The following is a 15,726-nucleotide window of genomic DNA, read 5'->3' on the forward strand; positions in this document are numbered from 1 at the left end:
TAATAAGGAGAGAGAAGGAGAATCATTGTAGTATTCAATATTTGTTTATCCTTAAAAGGCAAACAAATAACAACAACCATTTATTTTACCTCACTTTGTTTTTGGGGGTATTGGAATTGCGTTTTTGTTTGGGAATGAGAATGAGGAACAATCCAGAGTTATACATTTTTGAAAAGGAAATTTTATAAAATTTTACCGAATGTCCTGCTAAGCGATCATTTATTGAAGAAAAACAAAAAAGTTGTTTATTATTTCATTTAATATTATTTTTTTGTTTTTATTTCATTATTTGATTGGAATATGATTTATTTTTAAACGTATTTTTCTTATACTTTAATTAATTTTATTTTTATTCATAAAAACAAATATATATTTTTTTATATAAAAATAATTACATTACATAAAACACGCACAAAATTTGCTTATATTAAAAAAAAGAGAACGAATAACATTTAAATACAAAAAAGAAATTTTGAATTAAGGCAACAACAAAAAGGTGAAACAAAAAACATTTAACTGAAATGATAGCAATTAAAATGTACAAAAAATCAACAACAAGAACAACAAATATTTACCACAACAAAAAACAATAATATTTTTTTAAAACAAATAATCAATCTCGAAATCTGAATACGAATTAACATACATACAAACAAACAAACATATATCCTTGAACGTCTTTCGTATTAAAAAAAAAAAACAAAAGTAAAAATCAATCATTAATCTTTTTTTATAAAAAAAAAAACAACAACAAATTACAAAAAAACAAACAACCAACATTGCCAGCTGAAAAGCCCACAACAAAAAAACGTTAACATTTTATTGTTGTATATGTGTTTCTGTATGTGTTTGTGTGCGTTTTTCATGTCTTACATGTGATGAGTCAGATATATATATAAAAAAAATAAGTCATAAAAATATATATTTTTTTCATTTTCTCCCTAATTTTTGATAACTGTGATCTTTGCTGGCTAAAAAAAAAATATTACAAAAATTAATAGATTTTTTTTTTTCGAAAAACTGCTGAATATAAACAAAACAGATGTGTTGTCTTATTTTTTGTATAATAAACTCATAACTAATAGTTTCATGTGCAATTTATTTCAATTTACAAATTATTATTTTATATTTTATATCCATTCTTGTTTGTTTTTTTTTTTCATTTATAAAAAATATCATTTATATTTCTAATAATTATTATAAAAATTTTACAAGACATATATCTTTTATATCACATAAACTAAATTTTAGTAAAGTAGTTGTATTTTTTTAAACATAATTTAAGAGAAAAAATATTGTCTTTTTTTAAATAGCACCATAAATTCATAAAAATTTCTACAGTAGTTTCTGAATAACTTGAATTGAATTGAATGATGTTTTAGAATTTAAATTAAAATTTTATGAAAACATGTCAAATCTCCAGTCATTCGATATAAATTACCAAGACATAATTATATTTTGAATTAATTTTTTTATGTCTATTTTTCTTAATACAAAATGATCTGCATAAAAATAATCGAAAATGTATTATTGTATAGTAAAATATTTTTATAAATATTTTTTTTTATGGACATCACAACGGTGACATTCAACGGAGACATCGTAACATGTATATTATTGTCGGATACACAGTCGAATTTCTCTCCATTCCATAACTCGGAAAGTCAACGTTTTTTTTACGGGATTATGGTAGGTCGAGTTATAGAACCTAAAAAAATATCAATCGAATTGGCTGTAATTTGATATTTTGGATTTTCATTGAGTGGAAAATCTTTCCACCGAAAGTTATCTATATCGATGCACGTTTTGATATAGCTCCCATATATAAGAGTACCCTCATTATTCGAAATTTTCAGAATTTTGAGTACGTTTTTCAATCCAATTGGCTGTAATTTGATATTTTGAGTACACTTTGGATGGAAAATCATTTTACCAAAAATTATCAATACAGGCCCATGATTAGTTATAGCTTTCATACATGGGTACCACCTAATTTTAGATTTTTTAGAGATTCAGACATGTTTTTTTAACTTTGTTGGCTGTAATTTTATATTCGGGGGTTCTAGTTGAGTAGAAAATCTTCCTACAAAAAATTTTAAATATTGGTTCAATTTTGAGGGTAGACTTATATGGGGTCTAGCCCCAAAATTGAACGATACTGCCCCATTTCCAATATGTTGATGGTTTCAGCGGCACTTTTCTACCGAAGTCTCTCTAATTTTATATTTTAAGTTCTTATTGGGTGACAAATCTCTCTACCAAAAATTATCAATATCGGTCCATGTTTTGGTATAGCGGTTTTTTACATTCTTGCAGGTTCGGCAACAGGCATTAAATTTGTCATTTCGTTTGCAATACTTCGAAATATTCACCAGAGGCCCCTCCAAAGTACATATAATTTTTATCTACATAAAATTCGATGTCCATTTAGTCTCGTTCGTTGTCTACCAGTCCTTCTGTTGTGAAAACACGATAGATCTGGCAATATTTAAAATAGAGTTTTGAAAATTTGTCACATACATTGCTACTACTCATAGGGTGATTGGTATTGAAAATTAGATATATCAATCCACGTTTTGATATAGTCCCCATATACCCAGAAATCCCAATATTCGGAATTTTAGGGGGTTTCGGACAATCATTTTCAACCAAATTTGCAGTCATTTAAAAAAAAAATCATTTGGAAGAACACATTCATACCACCAATTATTAAGATCGGTTCATATTTTAAGGTTGGTCCCCCTATAACAGTAGATCCAAATTTTCGGATTTTGGTTACATTTTTCAACCAAATTGGCTGTAATTTTATATTTTGGGTTCTCAGTGGGTACGAAATTATCAATATTGGTCAAAGTTTCAGGGTAGACCCCTACATAAAGGTATTTTGAGGAGTGTGGATACATTTTTCAAACAGATTGCCTATAATTTTACATTTCGGGTTCTCAGTGGTTAGAAAATTTCTCTCCACTAAAAATTATTAATATCGATCCACGTTTTGCTATAGCTCCCATATAAGGGTACTACACAAATGTCGGAACCAAATTGCCTGTAATTTAGTATTTTGGATTCTCATTAGTTGGCAATTCTTCCTTCCAAAAATAAACTATATCTGTTCACATTTTCCTATAGCCACCATAGAACGGTACCCCTCAAATTTCGGGATTTCAGGCAGTTTGAGAACATTTTTCAACCAGATTGCCTGTAATTTAGTACTTTGTATTCTCATTGGGTACATAATCTTACTACCAAAAATTATCAATATCGGTCCACGTTTTGATATAGCTCCCATATAACGGTATCTTGAAATTTCGACATTTTTGATATGTTTTCTAAACAAATTGCCGGTAATTTTATACTTTTTGGAAGAAGAGTAAAAATCGGCAAAAGGTTCTAATGTAAATTCCATTTTAGTCCCTAAAATTTGTGTGATGGACTTTCAAGCTAATGCTGTGAAAATTTCAATTTATAGATCCCTATATACACAACCTTGTTTATAAGATAAAGCTACCTGGCCACATGGTAAATTTGCTTTCAAGATGATTCATTTTTCTGTGATGTATTGGTTTGCTTCTACAAAAGCAAAATCTGACAAATCTTTTCACTCACGATGGAAACAATTTGACAAATTCCAGGCCTTGAATAAAAGTGGGTTCTGGAACAGGAAAAAATAAATGCCCTATGTTATGAAATGCCAGAATATCAGCTGTTTAAAGCATCAGCTGTTATTTGAAATTGTATTGTCAAAAGTAAAGCCAGAAATTAAATCAGCTGTTTAACGTATCAGCTGTTATTCAACATATTGACCTCAAACTTCAAATTCTTAATATAAATAAAATTATTTCAAAATATAAATTATCGTGCTAATAAAATGAGACAATTTTCTTTTCTTCTTCTGTATTACCATTTTTTTTAATTTCCCTCCATTTTTTCTACCTTAATTTAAATTGCAATAATAATTTTAAAATAAAAACACACATACATAATATATGTATCTTATAAGGCTTCTAATGCTTTATGTAATTTTTAAGATTATAAGTTACGAAAACAAAAATTATAATAATTAGAAATTTCATTTCAAGACAAATTCAGTAAAAAAAAACATAACAAAAATTCATTTTAATTTTTAAGTTTAATATTAAATTTAAAAAGAAAATAGTTTAGTGTAACAAAACATCATTGACTCCATATAAACAAATCCATTTTCTATTTTGAAAACTAATGCATTAACTCGAATATAATTAAACTTGGATTTAAAAAAACAACAACAACAAAGAGTGCAAAAATATTAATAAAAAATACCTCTTAACAAATAACTAAAATAAAACAAATACAACAACAACATCAAAAATACATACTTTGCTGCTTAGAAAAAGAAATTATGAAAATAGATATTGTTTTTTGTAATGCAATTTAGTTTGTTATTTTGAAATGTTTAACCAAAAAAAAGAACTATTAAGTTTCGATAAATTAACACGTGAGTGAAAACCACAAAGCTGACACCATGTTTACATTATGCAATTGTATTCTGATTTAAAACCCATTAATGATAATAATGTAAACGTGAATTGAGGCATTTGCTTGGTGAATATTTCTCCTCTTTCACGTGTTAATCTCTCCAATTCCTTCCACTTCCCCTTGAAAGAAAACAAAACAGAAACAAACAAATTTCACAAAACTACAAAAGTCATAACTTTGAAAATGCAACAAAATGTTCAACAAAACAATACAACAACAACAAAAATACAAATATTACCATAAATAATAGTGTTAACTATAGAACAAAAGAAAAACAAACAAATACAAATAATATTTTGTTTTTTTGCAAATTCTTGTGCAAAATTTATAACAGAAAAAAAATATTCCTTATAATAAAAAATTGTATTTTGTTTTCTCGTGGGTGGTAATCTCGATGTACCTCCCCTTTTTTCTGTAATGAACTACAAGAACAAAAACAACAAAAAGTAAACTTCTCAGAAAAAATACCATTTTACCGAAAATTCAAAGTTCAAATTACAAACAATATTTATACATACAAATAAGCAAAAACAACAAACAAAGAAGAATACAAATTACGAAAACAAACAGCATTTTTTATGTCAAGCAGAAAAAAAATTACTAAAATATACGACAAATATATATTTAAAACTTAACTATTAAATAAAAAATACTAAATATATATACAGACATACAACAACAACATCACCAACAAATAGTTACATAAAATAATCATAACTCCATAATTTAATCTCAAACAAATGGTATACATACAAAACAACAACAATAGTAATATAAATAACTAGTTTTACATTATATACATATATATTTCATTAAGCGAAAAAAAACAAACATAATATACATACATGCATAATAATATAAATGTTTTTTATTTATTTTTCCAAAACATTTTTTTATTTTAATTTTTTAGTTTGTTTGAACCCATTTTTTCATTGACGAAAATTCAAATTGTCGTGTTTATTAAGAGGAATGTATTGTATTTTCCTCACCGTTCACCGAAAACCCGGCTTCGAGCCTCATTATGCGAAAGCCTTTGAAATGTCTATTTAAATGACGAACAGATGATGTAAATGTTGCAAATGTTAGTCTCAAAGATTCAAGCCCAAGTTGTGACAATTTCAAATTATAGATCCCTATATACACAACGTTGTTTATATGATAAAGCAAACTGGCCACATGTCAAATTTGCTTTCAAAATGCTTCACTTTTTCAGTGGTCAGTCAATTCATTTGTTTCCACAAAAAAAAAAAAAAAAAAGATCTCTACTTTCTGTTGGGGAAGTCAGCGGTCTCATGAAAAATATTGGAAGTAAACCAACGAACTCGATCTAAAATCTGGATGAAGACCAGTAAAAGTCTGATCAGAAAACATATGATTAATAATCAGCTGATGAAACATGAAAGCCAGTAATACATGTGGCGCAAAACTACACTGTCTCTAGCATTCCATAAGGCATATTTCCCAGTTAAATGTGGTATTAACGAGGTTGAGGTGCTTACCGACAATTAATAGCTGTGAACCGCGTTATTTGCCTAACATTAGCTTCCTATTTACGGACATTTCAATGCTCACCATCAATTGTGACATTTTTTCCTAGGTAATGACCAGAGGGGAACCGTGCTGGCGGAGCAATTTCATAGCTACACGTTCTGCGCGGGCAAATGAGGATGTTCCGCAACAGAATAAGGGTAGAGTGCCACAGTTCGCCAAACATATCCATTGTGTCACCTAGCCAACTGTCACCAAGTTTGACTGGGGGAACAGCGCAGATTAGTCGCTAAGCATAAGCGGAATAAAAGATCGCAGTATCTGAAGAGTTGCAACATCGGAATCGGTGTGAGTAAACTGTGGCCAAGGGTAAAGTGGCTCCCCGAAGCCTAGTAAGAGGGATGATAGGACCTAAGCCACATTTAATAACGAAAATGTAACTGATCAGTAGAGATACGCAGTCGCGAAGACTCTTGGGGCATTACTCCTCCACACATAAAAGTCAAGAACTGAACGAGAACAGTGTTGGTAGTGCCTGATCTATAAAAAGTCTTTGATACCGTCAATTTGAGGACATTGAGAACACTTCCCGCTGTCCAAGTTTGAGACGTTGAATAATAAATTATATGTGCGAACGCCAGTCGTACGTTCCGAATTCCGGAATCAGAAGTCCAAACCCTCTAGAGTGAAGCATGGAATTCCTTAGGTTGGAGTGATATCTCCGGAACTGTTTAACATCTACCTTTCCGGTAGTCCACGCCCTCCACACGGCATTGTGATGCGTATTCAAAGGATTGTGCGATCATGGCGACGGGTCATATCGTTGAGGACATATGTGTAATGTTGATTGCCTATCTCGCCGATTTATCAGCGTTCTTCCACGCGAAAAATATGAAAACATAGACTGCGGAGATGATAATGCTATTGAATGTGTATGTCGAGGTGCATACAATTCCGACAGCATCTTCAAATCGTCCGCGCAAACCACAGCTATCTGCGAAAAGTTGAAACAAGGTTCTCAAGTCGCTTGCAGTCACACAAGTACAAAGCGTGTGTCTGTGGCTTTGCGGTACCAGTGCGTTCTGTGAACACTAGTGCTACACAATGGAGAGGTATTCAAAACGCCGCCTTGAGAACTGCAAAAGGGCGCTTCCTCATGACACCAGTGGACCATCTTCACGAGGAGACGAAAATTCGTCCTTTACGGCAACATAGCAATATGCTTTCGTTGCAGTAACTGCTTGGGTACTTGAGGGATAATCATTGTAATCATCATATGGTAAATAAAACTCTCCCATTCAAGTGTATCAGGGAGGATCTGTATGACCTAGAGAGAGAGAGAGAGGTCCAACGTTATAAAAGGAAACTCTAGATCAAGTTGCATATCGTGCAGGTCGAAATAGCATTCACACTGATGCAGTTGCCGCAGCGCTGAATGAATACAGAGAGAAGCGCTTCCTTGGAGCTCAGCCTCCATCCATCGCAGCTGAAGAACGTCATCTGTCTAGACAGACCAGAGTAGTTTTGAACCAATTACGTTCAGGATGGAGCAGACGTCTTAATTCGTATTGGGCACGGATTGATGACCACGTGCAGAATGTCGCCTGGCCAGCCCCACACATCACAGTTTAGCTATTTAGGTTTAGCACTCGGTTAATATATCTATAAATGGCGCCCAACGTTGCTGCGTTTCTGCAGCTTAAAATAGCATTGATGTTTATAATCGGCATCTGTACAGCGGTTATTATAACAGCTGATGTACATTGAATGATTGCAAAGTAAACATAAATCAGCTGACTGGTCATCTTATGACATTTCATACTATGAAATCCTCATGAGCTAGGATTTAGTTCCTCGATTCACAAAAATGTTTAAACTTTGTTAACTTAACTTTTTATAAACTTCTTTCTCTTATAATTTTTTGAGTGTTTCGAAAAAAGTCCAATTGGATTTCATTTTAACCATACATGAGAACTTTGAGACACAGGGTGACTTATAACTATTGAAAATACAATGCAAACCTCCTCCAATATCACACAAGTTCAATTATTTTTTTTATTTTTTTTTTCTAAATAAATTATACTTTTTCAACTCAAATTATATTTTTCCCCAAAAGTCATAACAAAACCAATAGCATTGCTTAGACAACAATAGTATCATATAAAATACAAGCCATACAACAAATAGTTAAGAATTACTCTTTTTTTATATACATACATATAAAACAGTCTTCGAAAGCATTACAAAGCAACTACGAAAAAAAACTACTATATAGAATTATTAAATACCACAAAAACAATAATAATAACAACAACAACCAAAAATACAAATATACCAGCAACAAGAAATACTTGCAGAAAGTACAAATCTTTCCAATAAAAATAAAATAATATTTTAGAACAAATACAAATCTACAACAACCACAAAAAAAGAAAAACAAATTCATTTAAGGACAAAACTGGTTAAATGTTAGCAAAAAAGAAAAAAAATACAAAGTAAGAAATACACACAAAAAACAAAATGATGTTCAGTGCAGAAAACTCAATAACAAACTATACACAAAACTCATAACATTTTAATTCAGTTATTTTTTTTTTATTTTGATTAAAAATTTTCTTTTTTTGAAAACCAAAAACTCCCTCTCATTCATCCCACATTTTAGTATTACCAAAAAAATAGAGTTTTATTAACAAAAATTAATAATAAATTTTAAACAAATATTAAGGAAAACAAAAACAAATTTTGCAATTCAAAACTCAGGGATGAAGCCTCCACAAAAAAATAATTACAATTTAAATAAAAATGAAAAAATAAAATTTTCGCAATATTTGAAAATGAAACACACATTTTATGGATTTAAAACGAAGAAGAAGAAAAAAAAACAAAAATGGGAAATCCAAATTACATTTAAAACAAATTAAATATTTATGAAAAAAAAAATAATAACAGCACAAGAAAAAAATTAAATTTGGAAACAAAAAATATTTAAAGATTTAAAAACAAAAACAAAGAAAAGCATTTTCTTTAAAACGTATAACCAATTTGAATTTGATTCTCTTTAAAATAAACCAAAAGTATTGTATTATTATTATCATGAATTTGTATCTTATTATATTCTAAATTTAATTTAAATACAGGGTAACACGTTTAATAACATAATTTTTATGATATAAAGCCGGTTGTCTGTCCAAAATTACCACAAAATGAGGTAAATTCGCAAAAAGAAATAAATTATAATAATAACTTGATATGTGGCCAGCCACCCAGCTTTATGCTATGTGAGAAATAATTATGTTATGTGTCACCCTGTCCTGTCACATAAAACAAACAACTGTTTCTTTTAGAGAATAACGACGAACAAACAAACAAGTGAATATGTAATGGACTGAAATAAACAAAAACAAACAAAAAAAAAAAAAGAATTAAGGCAAAGTAGTAGTATTTTTAAATTTAAAAGAAACAACAACAACAAAATAAATCCCTTTCATTATCATGATGTGAAGTAGATTTCAAAAAAATTAAATACAAACATACATACAAATTGTGTAATGGTAAGGTTAGGCTATGCTTAGAGTATTTCTTTGTGTGTGAGAACACAAAAACAAACATGATAGAAAGAGTGCGTGCGTGCATGCGTTGAGTGTTAAGAGAGCGAGCAAGTGTCTCTATTATTCTTTACTCTTTAAGTTAAAAAAAAACAAGAACTAAGCTTTCTCTTTGAAATAATAAAACATTTTTAGTTGAAACAGTACTTTTTTATTAAAAATTAAAAAAAAAAACATTATTTTTATAAAAAAACAGCAACATATAAACATTTTTTCATCACATACACACAAACAATATATTTGTATGTAATAATGTTTATGTCATACATTCTTTTTGCGAGAAAATCGAAAACAAAAAGAACGACAAAAGTAAATTTTAAATTAATATGTTTTTTTTTTTTTTAACTCACCTCTTGAATTATTGTATTATAAAGACAAAAAAACTTATTATTAACAACAATAATAATATTAAATATATTATTATTAATATAATTATTATAATGAAAAAAAAAACACAACAACAGAAAAAAATAAAAAAACAAACAAATATATAATATAACTTTGTAATGATATATATACATTTATTTTAATTATTATTATTATTAAAATATAAGTGAAAATGCAAAACCACATTTAAGTGAATGAAAGCAAAAAACAAATTCGAAAAAAATAACAACAAACAAATTATTACAAAACAAAAAAAAAAAAATGATGAAAAAACGACATTTAAATTGTAACCACTTCAAATTCAATAAAGATTATAAATATACAAAAACAACAAAAAATATTTTTTATTTATTAATATTTGATGAAAAGATTATTGGGAAATAACTCCACTCCGAATCACTGTTCCTTATCCCAACATCACAAATGGCGCCCAACGATAACCTCAACGCTTAATGTTGATGTGCATTACACTTCGGAGTGAAATATATTTTAAATTTTTGCGTGCGTTAGCGCCACTTAATCAGCGTGGTATGCATGACCGTATCGAATGCACTGATGGCGCCCAACATTTCTAGCTTGAACAGAGGGAAATATTCATTCTCGAAGCTCCTTAACTGTGTGTTATGCTCCCAACAATACAAGCTAGGTCAGTTGGAAATATTAACGACGTCCTTAATAAGTGAGTAAAATTGACCGTCTCGGAGCCAAAAAAATGGTGCCCAACATTTAAAGCTTATCAAACAGAAAATATTTATTCTCAACGTCCTTAATCAGTGTGGTATCGAATGCAGAAATGGCTAAGCAACGCCTGCCGCAGCTTACAATAACATCGATGTTTTCAATCGGCATATGTACAGCCGTTATTCTAACAGCTGATGTTCATTGAATATGTATCTATATGTAAACATAGGTCAGTGACTGGTCATTTTATGACATTGCATCTCAAGAGTCTCAAGAGCTAGGATTTAGTTCTTCTATTTACAAACATTTATAAATTTTTTTATAAACACTTAACTTTTAATAAACCTCTTTCTCTTATATTTTTTGAGTGTTTCGAAAAAAGTCCAATTGGTTTTCATTTTAACTATACATGAGAACTTTGAGACACAGGGTGACTTATAACTATTGAAAATACAATGCGAACCTCCTCAAATATCACACAAGTTCAATTAATTTTTTTCAGTTGTTTTTTTAATTCTAAAATAAATCATACTTGTTCAATTCAAATTATATATAAGTGTGGTATCGAATGCAGAAATGGCGCCCAATATTACAACTACATAATATCGAAATATTACCGACGTCTTTTACCAACGGTGTGGTATTGTTCGCTGCGTCGAAGATACAAAATGGCGTCGAACATTACAAGCTATGTTAGTGGGAAATATTCTTAACGACCTTAATCAGTGTGGTATGGTATCGAAGGCACAAATGGCGCCTAACGCCAAAATGTAGTCAGACGGATATCGGAAAAACAAACGGCTCTCAACATTACGAGCTAGGTCGTCCATAATAACTGTTGCAAAGTTGACGGTATCGAAGGCACAAATGGCGCCCAACATATAAAGCCAGAACAGAGGGAAATATTCATTTTCCACTTCCTCAACATTAGAAACTAGGTCAGATGGATATATTCTCGACGTCCTTAATCAGTGTGTTTTGGTTGACGGCATCGAAGGTACAAATGGCGCCCAACATTACAATTTAAGTCAGATTGAAGTATTCTGGACGTCGGTAATAAGTGTGTTATGGTAGGCGATATTAAAGGCCCAAATGGCGCCCAACATTCCGAGCTTGAACCGAGGGAAATATTAATTCTTGACGTCCCTAATCAATGTGGTATGGTGGACGGTACCGAATGTACAAAAGGTGCCTAACATTACAAGCTATGGATATATTTCCATCGTCATTAATCAGTATGGTATTGTTGACGGTATCGAATGTGGCGCCCAACATTACAAACAAGTTCCTATGGAAATATTCTCGACATCGTCAATCAGTGTGGTATGGTTGACCATATCAGACGGATATCGAACAAACAAATGGCGCCCAACATTACAAGCTAGGCGGAACGGTTATCAGTGCGTTATGCTTGATGGCGCCCAACATTAGAAACGGTATCATGTTCTACACGTTATTAAATGCACAAACGGAGGTCCAGATCAGACGGATATATTCCCGATCTTCTTACTAAGTGTGCTATGATTGACGTAGCGTAGGCACGAATGGCGCCCAACATTACAAGCTAGACCAGGCTGATATATTCTCGACATCCTTAATCATTGTGGTAAAAATGGCGCCCAGATGAACAGAGGGATATGAACTTCGTAGATCAGTGATCAAAATCAAACGTCTTTGATCGGGAAAACTACTTGAAGAGATTGTCGAAATTCTTTTTTCACTCCGATTGAGACACTTTTACTTTGAACATTCTGTTATTAACCGTGGAGAGGACTAGAAGAGGTTGCTCCCTACAGAGCCAATCTTCGGGTTTGAAATAGGTTTTGTAAATATATTACAACGATGTAGGGTAAACATATTACAACTTTTCAATATGAGATTTAACAAATTTCAAAATGTGGCGGAGGTACTAGAAGGAGTGGACCGATAAGTCCCACCTTCCAATAATATACAGGCTTGTTGTGTATAACGATGTGTAAAGTTTGGTTCTAATCGGATAGTCCGTTCGCACGATATTGTAAAATAGATTTAAGCAATTTGTTGACCATTCTATTTGGCAGTTACCAGAAGGAGTAGAAAGATATTCCCTATATTCGATTTTGATTTAAAAGAAATATTACCATGTGCAAAGTTCGGAAGAAATAGGTTACTCCCTTCGAGAATTATTTTGCGCACCAGCCAGCTAGACACAGACAGATGAAAATTTGTAAATCGACTCCCAATTGTCTAAAACGGATTTTGTCCAAAGAAACATGGAATCCAAAACCAATATTTCGATGAAACACATTTAGCCTTAGCAAAGTATATATACCCCCCTCATTAGTCATATGGCTGAGGGTATAAAAATACTCGATCCAGTAGTACTTAAAAATATATTCTATAAAAAGAAATCCTATAATAGTCCTCCTTTAGTACCTGAAAAAAGAAATCTTTAAAACTCTGCATTAAAATTCAGTTAACCTGGTATTTTTATTTAAGTAAAAAACATCAAACTCTGTAAATGTTTTATTTCATTTTATTGATACACATAAAAACTACATCACTCCGCCTTTGCAATAGTGAAAGTTTCATTCAGATGTCTCCATTCATTGCCGTGTTATGGCCATTTGAATTTGACCATGTGTCAAAATATAGCTGCTACACGATTCTGTTTGCCTAGTACGGCAAATGGGGAAACTGACGAAATTGCAAATCCACAAAACCAGAAGCATTCAGATGTGTTGCCAGATTGTTTGCTTTGTGTTACCATGTTAGTTTGCGATATTATGAGCATACTTTTAGGCGTTACACATTACAGACAACAATCTGGCAATACATCCTGAATTTTTCTGTTTTTATGGAATTGCAAATTCTTCAGTTTTCTCATTTGCTGTACCAGGCAAACAGAATCGTGTAGCTGCTATATTTTGATACAGAGGCAATTTCAAATGGCCATAACTTTGCAATGAATGAAGATATTTGAATGAAACTTTCACTATTGGATAGAGATAGTGATGCAGTTTTATTCCAAGTTTGATAGTTTTTTTTTTAACTAAAAACACCATTTATGAATTGCATAGCAGAGTTTGAAAGAATTGGAGGATTATTATGGAATTGTTTTTGTATAAAAAAATATTTTCAAGGACTACTGGATCTTGATTTATTTTCCTTATAGGCGTGAATTTGTGTACCTTAGACTTGTGGCTAATGAGGGAGGGTATATACACTTTGCTACGACAAAAATGTGCCTCATCGAAATATTGGTTTTAAACCCCATTTTCTTTGGATCAAATCCGTTTCAGACAGTTTGAAGTCGATTTACAAATTTCCGTCCATTCAGACCTGCTTGATAGGCTTCTTCTAGGTATTCACGCTTGTACCTTTGGATCATGAAGATATCTTTAGATCATGAAGATATTTCCTGACGTCCCTGGGCGGGGGAGTCCTGTCCATAAGACTATGGCAGGGATGTTCCCGACGATAGCACCCAAGCAAGTACTGCATCGAGAACATATAATTGTGACGATGAACGGGTAAGACCTTCGTCTCCTCATGAAGATGGTCCACAGGAGTCATGAGGAGACACCCTGTGGCTGTTCTCAGGGCAGCATTCTTACCACTGACCGGAGGTTAACAAGGTTTCTATTTCAGCGCCCCAAGTGTTGCCGGCTAGCGGCTTGAGGACCTTGTTCCTACTTCTCAGCTTATCGCATAAAGCAGTGGCTTTCGCAGACGACTTGAAAAGGCTGTCGAACGTTACTCCTAGTATCTTGGGGTAGTTCGTGGTCGGAATCAGTTCTCCATCGACCATTATGTTCAGTGGGAGCTTCATTTCAGCCGTCCATGTGGTGAACAGTGTGGCTGTTGATTTGGTGGCCAATATTTTCATATTCCTCAGATGGAAGAAGTTAACAAGATCGGCTATGTAGGCGTTTAGCCTCCCACATATATCATCAATAATGGACCCGACACCATGATCGTACAATTATCCGCATACATTACGATCTCTATGCCCTTCGGTGGTTGTGGAATATCAGAAAGGTAGAGGTTTTACAGTTCCGGAGATATCATCCCTCCTTGGGGAACTCCCTGTTTCACTCTACGGGGTTTAGACTTCCTGTTTCTGAATTCCACATTCGACTGGCGTCCAAACATATAGTTTATTATCCAACGTTTCTAACACGGTCGGAGATTTGTCCTATATATATCTTCCAACAGCTCGGCATGGTTGACGGTATTGAAGACCTTCGATAGGTTAAGTGCCACCATAAATATTCGGTTGCACGGCCTTTTCTGGTTGAGTCATCTGTTAATATGTGTGGAAATAGCGTGTATTGCTGTTGTTGTGCTGTTCATCTTACGGAATCCATGTTGGAAGGAGTTGCGCCTCAAGTGTCTTTGCTGCCGGCAGCAGGAGTGAAATCGACCTGTACGATTCACCCCTGCTGACATCCTTGCCAGGCTTCAGTTACTCTCAATGAATTATCGGTTAAAATAACTCTGTCACAGTTACGTCGTTAAATCTAACAGTCGTCCTGTCATCCTTCCTTCCAGGATTCGAGAGTGACTTAACCGTTGCCCACAATTTACTTGTTCCGGTGGCAATGTTGCATTGTTGTTCTAGATTATAGTGTTGGGCGCCATTTGTGCCTTTTATATTTTTCTGACCTAGCTTGTAATGTTGGGCACCATTTGTGCCTTCGATATCCCTCTTACCTGGCTTTTAATGTTGGGCGCCATTTGTAGCTTCCATACTGTCAATCATGCCACACTAATTAAAAATGCTGAGACCTAGCTGGTAATGTTGGGCGCCACTTGATATCCGCCTGTCCTAACTTTTAATGTTGGGCGCCATTTTCGGACTCCATTAAAAAAATATATATACTTACATGGCTTCTTTAGGATTTCAATAATAAATGTAATTTTATTTTTTATTCATTCATTTTCATTTATATTTCTTCATAATATATATATGCATGTATTTTGTTGTATGTAGTACAATCACCTTCTTGTTATTGTTGTTTTCTTTATGATAAATATATATATTTATATGTATAATATTTAAGTTTTT

The 15,726-nt window shown here is 32.3% G+C and overlaps 1 protein-coding gene across 1 annotated transcript in view; it reads right to left on the reverse strand.

The window, feature by feature from the left end:
• Positions 1–15,726, reverse strand: part of LOC133333764 (transcription initiation factor TFIID subunit 7) — a 188,462-nt gene that overhangs the window by 153,212 nt on the left and 19,524 nt on the right. The window lies entirely within an intron of this gene.

The sequence above is a fragment of the Musca vetustissima genome, unplaced genomic scaffold, assembly GCF_032173495.1.
Source record: "Musca vetustissima isolate MV318-11 ecotype Yass unplaced genomic scaffold, APGP_CSIRO_Mvet_v1 utg2483, whole genome shotgun sequence".
Lineage (NCBI taxonomy): Eukaryota > Metazoa > Arthropoda > Insecta > Diptera > Muscidae > Musca > Musca vetustissima.